Source organism: Esox lucius, chromosome 14 (genome assembly GCF_011004845.1).
Source record: "Esox lucius isolate fEsoLuc1 chromosome 14, fEsoLuc1.pri, whole genome shotgun sequence".
Taxonomy (NCBI): domain Eukaryota; kingdom Metazoa; phylum Chordata; class Actinopteri; order Esociformes; family Esocidae; genus Esox; species Esox lucius.
The window spans coordinates 36475936-36487325 of record NC_047582.1 but is presented as its reverse complement, the minus strand read 5'-3'; positions in this window follow the sequence as shown (position 1 = coordinate 36487325).

Here is an 11390-nt window from a genome sequence, read left to right as displayed (position 1 = left end):
GTAATGGTATGGGCTGTCATCTGTTAAACATGGTCGGGGACCTGTAATGGTATGGGCTGTCATCTGTTAAACAGGTTGGTATCTGTAATGTTATGGGCAGTCATCTGTTAAACAGGTTGGCATCTGTAATGTGATGGGCAGTCATCTGTTAAAAATGGTCAGGGATCTGTAATGGTATGGGCAGTCATCTGTTAAACATGTTGGGGGATCTATAATGATATGGGCAGTCATCTGTTAAACATGGTGGGGATCTGTTATGGTATGGGCCGTCACCTGTTGGTGATTTTGATAACAGTCCAAATGTTTGCACTGTCTGTGGATAGATGATCATGAAACTGTGTAGGATGGCATTTAACTTTAATTGTATTATTCATCTTTATCAGCAGTCCTTAACTCCATTACAACCAGATAGAAGAACCACAGTTTCTTAAATCCACAACAAAGCGCATTCTGGAAGTAAAAAATCTCCCCCCTCTCTCTGTCTTTTTCTATTTTTAAAAAATAGCAAATCTGATGATTTGTTGTTGCCATGTTTTTCTGCTGTTTTATTGGCTGTTGGTCGGTTCAGCCCAAAACAATCAGCTCTGTGTTTTTTCATAATAGCAGTGGGTGTGTCTGTTTTACCACCATGACTGGAGTCATTTGACTGGATTGTTTTGTCTGTGCTGTCCTGAAGAACACTGTTATAATGACCTGACTTACCACCACTCACCATATTTCACCCTTCTCTACTACTGAAAAACCTAACCCCTTCTCTACTACAGTATTACCTAACCCGTTCTCTACTACTGAAATACCTAAATCCTTCTCTACTACAGTAATACCTAACCCGTTCTCTACTACTGAAATACCTAACCCCTTCTCTACTACAGTATTACCTAACCCCTTCTCTACTACAGAAATACCTAAATCCTTCTCTACTACAGTATTACCTAACCCCTTCTCTACTACAGAAATACCTAAATCCTTCTCTACTACAGTATTACCTAACCCGTTCTCTACTACTGAAATACCTAAATCCTTCTCTACTACAGTATTACCTAACCCGTTCTCTACTACAGAAATACCTAACCCCTTCTCTACTACAGTAATACCTAACCCCTTCTCTACTACAGAAATACCTAAATCCTTCTCTACTACTGAAATACCTAAACCCTTTCCTACTACTGAAATACCTAATCCCTTCTCTACTACTGAAATACCTAAACCCTTTCCTACTACTGAAATATCTGAAACCTTTCTGCTACTGAAATACGAAAACCTAAGCATGTTTATTTAGGACTTGAAAATGCAGTCCCATTTTAAAGTACATATTCACCCACAGATCTTTAGCATATAAGAATTATACCAACTGAATTTTTTTGCCCAAAGAACTTTGATCAGTTTTACACCAATTGCTTCAGTTTTATCTCGGTAGGCTCATCAAAAGTAGAGGAAAGAAAAGACAAATGCAAGATTACATGTGAAAAAACATTCAGCAGAAGAATGAAATATATGTAAAGCAGTCTAAAGTTGGTTTTCACATTGGCCTCAGAGACATGGCGCAGGGATGGACAAGGCCTGAAGCAGTTGGAAGGGAGCGAGAGGTTCATGGGGGGGGGGGGGGGGGTAGTGAGACAGTTGCCAGTCGGCCCCACTGCTGTACAAAGACAGTCATATTACTGAAGCCACCCGCATCAACAAGGACAGTCACATTAACAAGGTCAGTCATATTACTGAAGCCACCCGCATCAACAAGGACAGTCACGTTACTGAAGCCACAAGCATCAACAAGGACAGTCACATTACTGAAGCCACCCGCATCAACAAGGACAGTCACATTACTGAAGCCACCCGCATCAACAAGGACAGTCACATTACTGAAGCCACCCGCATCAACAAGGACAGTCACATTACTGAAGCCAAAAGCATCAACAAGGACAGTCACATTACTGAAGCCACCCGCATCAACAAGGACAGTCACGTTACTGAAGCCACAAGCATCAACAAGGACAGTCACGTTACTGAAGCCACAAGCATCAACAAGGACAGTCACATTACTGAAGCCACCCGCATCAACAAGGCAAGACGCTTTGATTCTGCAGTCAAAACGTGGGAGGAAGGACCGCGGCTTGACACATCCAAAATATCCCTCTTCCCCACACAGCAGTGGTGGAAATCAGATGCTGCATGCTGAGTGAGGATCTGCAGGCCACAAACAAAACATGCCTTTCACATTTATACATTTGTTACGCATTTTTTCAGTGGGCCGACCAGGGAGAAAATAGAAGAAGCAGCGGAACAAGCAACAGTATATTTAGGACAGGAGGTTAAACATAGAAGTCCGGACCTCAGGAAAAGACTGTTGTGTGATGGATGGTAGCTGTTAAAAACAGAATGTACGACATTCTGATGCACACAGACAGAGGAAGAGCGAACTCATCCCTGTGGTGACGCGCTTTAAGGAGGCCCACACAGGAACGAAACAGCAGCAGAGGCCCCAGAGCCTCTAATCAAAGACCTGGAGAGAGAGAGGGAGAGAAAAAGACCTGGAGAGAGAGGGACAGGGTGAGAAAAAGACCTGGAGAGAGAGGGAGAGGGAGAGAAAAAGACCTGGAGAGAGAGGGAGAGGGTGAGAAAAAGACCTGGAGAGAGAGGGAGAGGGAGAGAAAAAGACCTGGAGAGAGAGGGAGAGGGTGAGAAAAAGACCTGGAGAGAGAGGGAGAGGGAGAGAAAAAGACCTGGAGAGAGAGGGAGAGGGTGAGAAAAAGACCTGGAGAGAGAGGGAGAGGGTGAGAAAAAGACCTGGAGAGAGAGGGAGAGGGTGAGAAAAAGACCTGGAGAGAGAGAGGAAGCATTTTAAATCCATGACTTCAAACTGCATGTCTGCTGATTGAATACCTTGCTGAACAGACCTGAACAAACCCTCCTCCACACACACGCATGTTCACACACATTTCCACACACACACACCACAAGCTAATTGCAACTCCACTGAGCTGAGAGATGCCAAACGACTGGAAGGATATTAATGTTACCTTCTTCCCACCATACCCAGATCAGAACCATACCAGACAAAACAAGATCCAATCAGACCAGGCCAAGATCAGGCCCAGACCAGGCCCAGACCAGTCCCAGATCAGAACCATACCCAGACAAAACAAGATCCAATCAGACCAGGCCAAGATCAGGCCCAGACCAGGCCCAGACCAGTCCCAGAACAGAACCATACCCAGACAAAACAAGATCCAATCAGACCAGGCCAAGACCAGGCCCAGACCAGTCCCAGACCAGTCCCAGAACAGAACCATACTCAGACAGTACAAGACCCAATCAGACCAGACCCAACCAGACCAGACCAGTTTACAGGACTAACATGACTCACAGGACTGTAGGAAAATTGTTAAAAAATATGCATTAATCAAAGCACATAGTGAGTGTACTAACTTAAGGATGGGATAACAGCTAGTTCTGTTCTGTGAGTTCATGTGTCGTTGAGATTGTGTTGTTGTAGATGTTACCAGATGGTTCTGCTTTGATCAGTTTAATGGGCCTCACCTCCCCCGTTCCACCCCAATCCCCACCTCCCCCGTTCCACCCCAATCCCCACCTCCCACCTCCCCCGTTCCACCCCAATCCCCACCCCCTCCTTCCTTCACCTCTTCCATAACTTCCCCTCATTCCAAACGTGATGGTCATAAACAGCTTTCTCCTCCGGAGGTTGTGGGGGACTGCTTCCCTAACAGTGATGTTTAGGAGGCTCAGGGTGAGGGAAGTGATGTGGGGAAAACATCCCCAGGACACAGAGAACTGGAGTGCCTCGGCCGGCTGTGACGTTCATCGCATCTAGCTTGATCAAACATGCCACCGTGCAAAGCGTCATAAAGCGTCATAAAGCTTCATAAAGCCACCCTCTGAAAGACCGCGTTTCTTTATTTGTTGTCCTAATTTGTTTTGGGGCTTGTCAGACGTGTCTTTTGGTCTGCCTCACTAGAACCCATTAACACAACACATTTTAACACACTCACAATAAACCAAGCCTCTTTAAAAGAGGTTATTTTTAGACTGTCTCTGGTACTGTTTTTCATAAAGGAGCAAAAAAGAAAAGAGGCTTTGAATCCCTATGAAAAAAAAGCAGCCAGTCACCAAGCAGGCAGCCGGAGCACCACGGAGGATGTTCCAGCGCCAAGCGGCCCAGTAAACTGCTCTTTGATTGAACCAGCTCCCCCCTCAACCCTCTACTCCCTCCAGAGGGGCAATCACCCATTTTAGGAATGTCCTCAGTGGGTTCATTTGGCTGTTTGCTTTTTAAGTCGCCCACCCGCCTGCTCTCCTCAGAAGATGAGACAAGACATTATGAGCAACACTTCCCAAACTGTAACCAGTCCTGGCAGGCTGACTCTGAACCCCACGATGCTGGCAGGCTGGCTCTGAACCCCACGATGCTGGCAGGCTGGCTCTGAACCCCACGATGCTGGCAGGCTGGCTCTGAACCCCACGATGCTGGCAGGCTGGCTCTGAACCCCACGATGCTGGCAGGCTGACTCTGAACCCCACGATGCTGGCAGGATTTATTGGGTTAAAAGACCATTAAGATGCTCTACAGGTTCCCCTGTAGACAGACTCGAACTTCACACACACACACACACGCATGCAGACAGACACACACACACACACGCACGCAGACAGACACACACACACACACTGGACCACACCAGCGTTCCTTTGGATCAACACCTCTGCTATGTTCTCTATGTCAAGTGAAGTCTCTAACAGACTCAGGTCATTTGTAGGTTTACATCTGGAGATAACAACATAACAGACCAAAATACACACAACATTACAAAACACCATAACACAATGCCACAACAACACTACAAAACAACTGTACACCAACACAAAGCAACCAAACACTACAAAATAACAACACAACACCACAAAGAAACATTACTCAACAACACAAAGCAACACAACAATCCACAACAACCCTTATATTACTCATTCTTCTAATACGTAACAAATTACATATTACTCTAAAGGAAAGGTAATTTAATAATAACGCATATAGAACAGTGAGGCAATAATACTATAAAAACAGGGTTTTCAGAGAAAATACAATATTTATCATTGCTTAGGCCATACTTTTAGTAATTAAAATGTAGTAAATTAACCCATTTTAATGTACAGCCTGTTTATATAGCTCTCTTCCCATGTCTCTCATTTAACCGCCTCTCCCTAAACAGCAGCAGTACACTGTATAAACAACTAAATATAAAAATGACATTTGTTTCTCAGCGGTTTGGAAAGGAACCCTTTGGTGGGATGAGAATGGTTGTTTTGAATAAAACAAGTGACATGAGGTTTTTAAGTGTCAGTTATGAAGTTGGTACGTTTGTCTTGGATTGACTTAAAGCAAAAGACTGTGGCTGCCAATTAGCTAGCCAGACAGTCATCAGGTGAATAATCATTGTCTTACTGGTTGAAAAATATATTGTGTGATAACAGCATAATCACAGAGTTACTAGGTGTTGCATAAGAAGCGCTTTGCACAAATGTAAATGTCACACATTAATGTGTGTTAATTAGATTAGATTCAAATGTATTGTCACTGAACAGTACAAGTACAGTACAACAGAATGAATCTAACCAGCAGTGCAAATAGAGGAGGGCAGAAAATGTACAAGTATTTACAAGTATAAAGTATATGTATATTACCAGTGGAATGTGTAAATGTGCAATGAAGGCAAATGCAGTACAAATGGCATTACTAAATGTGCAATTAGGGCAAATAGAGGAGGGCAGTCCTTTCACAAGTATTAAGTATAGTGTATGTTACAAGTGGGATAATAGTATTAAGTATAGTGTATGTTACAAGTGGGATAATAGTATTAAGTATAGTGTATGTTACAAGGGGGATACTAGTATTAAGTATAGTGTATGTTACAAGGGGGATAATAGTATTAAGTATAGTGTATGTTACAAGTGGGATAATAGTATTAAGTATAGTGTATGTTACAAGGGGGATAATAGTATTAAGTATAGTGTATGTTACAAGGGGGATAATAGTATTAAGTATAGTGTATGTTACAAGTGGGATAATAGTATTAAGTATAGTGTATGTTACAAGTGGAATAATAGTATTAAGTATAGTGTTTGTTAAAAGTGGAATTATAATTGTGCGGGTACAAGTGGCAATTCTAAATGCCATTCTAGATGTGCAAACGAGGCAAATGAAGGAGTGATGTATTAAAGTAGCGTGTGCACCCGAGATGCAGAGATAGCTGCAATGAGGTCCCCAAAGTAGACATGCGTGTGTAACGACTGTAAAACTGCAGGCACCATGGCAGTTCTAAATGTGCAAAGAGGCAAATTGAATGTACAAGGTGCATGTGCAACTGAAATGCAGGGATAGAAGCAGTGAGGTTCCTGAGGTAGACATGTACCTGTTACCACTGAAAACTTCCATTATCAGGCACAGCAAGGCAGTGTCAGAGTAGTACAAAGGAGTAGTGCAACAAGGTCCCAGAGAGGCAGGGTGGGTAGGGTAAGTGATGGGTCACAGAGTTCAGCAGGGTTACTGTAGATGGGAAGAAACTGTTCCTGAGCCTGCTGGTGCGGGAACGAAGAGACCTCCTGACCGATGGTACAGCATGACCGATGGTAGGAGGGCAAACAGTTTGTGGCATGGGTGTGTAGGGTCCTTGATGATCCTACATGCTTTGCACAGACACCGGTAAGAAGACTGACGTCATTCCATATTATTCAAACCCTGAAGCTGGGATTGAGTACTTACAGGCTACCTCCAACAGAAAAAAAAACTTACTACACAAATACATTGAAAGCAATTTATTAGGTATTTTTACTAGGTCAACAATTCAAGATAAAAGTTTTTCACTGCTATTCACTGTATTGAGTATGGCAGAGACAAGTCTTGGTAGTATGGTGGAGAGGATTCTGGGTAGTTTGGCAGGTAGGATTCTGGGTAGTATGGCAGGGAGAAAGGGATTCTGGGACATTCTGAGACAGGGATTCTGGGTAGTTTGGCAGGGAGACAGAGATTCTGGGTAGTATGGTGGAGAGAATTCTGGGTAGTAGGGAAAAAGCCTGAGCAACTGAACAATGAAATCACAGACAACAAAGGGAGCAACTGAACAATGAAATCACAGACAACAAAGGGAGCAACTGAACAATGAAATCACAGACAACAAAGGGAGCAACTGAACAATGAAATCACAGACAACAAAGGGAGCAACTGAACAATGAAGCATCCGGCAATCAGAGCAGATTGACTTAATAATCAATAACCCACGATGGAGCACTAATCAATAACCCACGATGGAGCGCTAATCAATAACCCACGATGGAGCGCTAATCAATAACCCACGATGGAGCGCTAATCAATAACCCACGATGGAGCGCTAATCAATAACACACGATGGAGCGCTAATCAATATCCAAGCTGAGTGATCACAGCTGCATCTGCCTTCCCCAACATAAAAACTTAAGGGTGAGACTTATACACCTTCCCCAACATAAAAACTTAAGGGTGAGACTTATACACCATCCCCAACATAAAAACTTAAGGGTGAGACTTATACACCATCCCCAACGTAAAAACTAAAGGGTGAGACTGAGTTTCTTCTTATAATGACTCTATTGGGGGAAAGGTTCTAAAGACCTTTTAATAAAACCTGTTTGGGCCCTTGGGGCCCCTCGTGGAACAGGCTGTGCAGTAAACAGCTTTGGGAAACTGTAATTCATCAAGGAAGAATATAAAATGCATGTATAGACAAGAGAATAACTATGACATGGCATAGATGTATACATGAAAGTTAATGAAAACAAAAAAATATAAAAATATTGCAGATATAAATGAGGGAGACATTTAGTTCATGTCTCCCTCATGAACTAAAACCTTTTTTGTGTATGTTATCATCTGTTTTGAGGACAAGCGATACTCCATGGTGACTGGCAGCAGTAAGAACAGATACACCATGGTGACGGGCAACAGTAAGAATGGATACACCATGGTGACGGGCAGCAGTAAGAATGGATACACCATGGTGACAGGCAGCAGTAAGAACAGATACACCATGGTGACAGGCAGCAGTAAGAATGGATACACCATGGTGACTGGCAGCAGTGAGAACAGATACACCATGGTGACGGGCAGCAGTAAGAACGGATACACCATGGTGACGGGCAGCAGTAAGAACAGATACACCATGGTGACTGGCAGCAGTTAGAACGGATACACCATGGTGACAGGCAGCCGTGAGAACAGATACACCATGGTGACGGGCAGCAGTAAGAACGGATACACCATGGTGACGGGCAGCCGTGAGAACAGATACACCATGGTGACAGGCAGCCGTGAGAACAGATACACCATGGTGACGGGCAGCAGTAAGAATGGATACACCATGGTGACGGGCAGCAGTGATACACCATGGTGACCATTACAGCCTGAACCGGGCCCTGTTACAGTCTGAAGCTGCCCCGTTACAGCCTGAACCTGGCCCTGTTACAGCCTGAAGATGGCCCTGTTACAGCCTAAACCTGGCCCTGTTACAGCCTAAACCTGGCCCTGTTACAGCCTGAACTTGGCCCTGTTACAGCCTGAACTTGGCCCTGTTACAGGCAGAAACTGGCCCCTACAGTCTGAACCTGGCCCTGTAATGTAAACATATAGTAGATATCTGAGTACTGTGGTACACTCTGTCCCAATATTTATCCTTTTTTCTTTGGTCAAAATTATTACACTCCTTGTCTACAGTCTCTTGGTTCCTTATTGGTACTCCAGTTTGCCTGTAGCGGTCCCTCATGATGTCATGGGTGAGGCGCCGCTAGAGGGAGTTCCATTCATTGATTATGATGGACAATATTGCCTTCATTCTCATAATTCAAGTACATCCTATTTTCCATACTGACTTTTCAAAAGTTAGATTCAGGCATTTTTCCAGGTGCTGCATCTTCCAAGGATTTGATAGATATACTGTAATCCCTGTAAACCGATCTGAAATGGAAAACTGTCTACATTTTATACTAAACATTACATCAGGAAAATGTTCGTAAATCACCTTCTCTCCCGTTTAATAAATATTTTGTCTGCGTTGGAACAGTCTGTTCTGTCTGTGACTCAATAGAATTTACAGCTAGGAAACATAGGCGGAACTAATATCATAAAAATATGAATTTACAAAACGTAAAACCCTCTGCTGGAAAAGTGTATAGTGGGGTGTTGTTGAGGACACAGGAGGTAAATTCTAAGTTAGACATAGAGCAGTGTACTGGCCCTCAGGGATGGGCTGTATGATGTGTTAGACATAGAGCAGTGTACTGGCCCTCAGGGATGGGCTGTATGATGTGTTAGACATAGAGCAGTGTACTGGCCCTCAGGATGGGCTGTATGATGTGTTAGACATAGAGCAGTGAACTGGCCCTCAGGATGGGCTGTATGATGTGTTAGACATAGAGCAGTGAACTGGCCCTCAGGGATGGGCTCTATGATGTGTTAGACATAGAGCAGTGAACTGACCCACAGGGATGGGCTGTATGATGTGTTAGACATAGAGCAGTGAACTGGCCCTCATGGATGGGCTGTATGATGTGTTAGACATAGAGCAGTGAACTGGCTCAGAGGTTAAACAGGGTCGGCACTAGCAATCAGAGGGCCCTAGGTGAGATGTGGATACCTGTTGACAGTGAAGAGGACACTCTAAGTTTCCTATAATTTTACAAATGTTACTATGGGCCATAAAGAAAATTGAAATGATAGTATGGTACAGAAATCATATAGGTCAAGGACATAAAAACATTATTGACACCAAATAGTATAGTGTAAATATGAAGTTACAGGTTTTTTAGATGCTTTGGTACAGTACTATTCACACCAGTATGTGACAATAGTTCACCACTCTTTGTACAACCCTGTTCCCAAAAACAACGAAAACAAAATGCAATGATGAAAGTGCAAATCATCACAAATCTGCATTTTGCAAATACTCCCCGGTGAGAAAGCGGTTCCACACCAAGGCCCGATAGAATCTTACAGCTAGCAAACTTCACTCATGTGCTAGGCTACTTCAGCTAAGTTCTGTCTCTGGGGGAAACTCTGAGTTTAGAATGTTAGACTATATTCATTCGGAACACAATGCGTACTGAACCGAATGTCCTGTACCGAACGGTATAGTACGGCAGTGGTTCCCAACTACGGTCCTCAAATAACCCCAACAGTACACATTTTCATTGTAGCCCCAGCCAAGCACAGCTGATTCAACTTGTCAACTAATTATCAGGCTCTCATTGAGTTGAATTGGGTGTGCTTGTTCAGGGCTACAACAAAAATGTGTCCTGTTGGGGGTACTCGAGGACCGGAGTTGGGAACCACTGTAGTACGGTATGGTACGTTACGGTATGGTACGTTACGGTATGGTACGTTACGGTACAGTATGGTACGTTATGGTATGGTATGTTACGGTACGGTATGGTACGTTACGGTATGATACGTTACGGTATGGTACTTTACAGTAAGGTATGGTAAGATACGTTACGGTATGGTTTGTTACGGTAAGGTATGGTATGGTAAGTTACGGTATGGTATGGTACGTTACGGTATGGTACGTTACGGTACAGTATGTTATGTTACGTTATGGTACGGTACGTTACGGTATGGTACGTTATGGTACGGTACGTTACGGTATGTTACGTTATGGTACGGTACGTTACGGTATGTTACGTTATGGTACGGTACGTTACGGTATGTTACGGTATGGTACGTTATGGTACGGTACGTTACGGTATGGTACGATATGGTACGGTACGGATACTTGTACCATTACACCCCCATTCAGAAGTAAAGATAGAGAGAGGTTTACCGCTTGTGAAAGACTGCACAGGTAAATAGTGCAACAATTTATGAATAATGTTTCTGAATGTAAAATTGCAAAGACTTTGGGGATCTCATCATCTATGGTACATATTTATTAAAAGATTCAGAGAAGAATTCAGGAGAAATGTCTGTACGCAAGGGACAAGACCAATACTGGATGGCGGTGATCTCCGGGCCCTCAGGCGGCACTGCATTAAAACCAGACATGATTCTGTAGTGGACATCACTGCATGGGCTCAGGAACACTTCCGAAAACACATCTGTGAAGGCTCCATTAATGCTGAAAAATATATACAGGTTTTGGAGCAACATATGCTGCCACTTAGACATCTTTGTCAGGGAAGGCCTTGCTTATTTCAGCAAGACAATGCCAAACCACATTGCATGGATTGCAACAGCATGGCTCTGTAGTAAAAGAGTCTGGGTGCAAAACAGGCCTGCCTGCAGTCCAGACCTGTCACCCATTGATAACATTTGGCACATTATGAAATGAAAAATATGACAAAGGAGACACTGATCT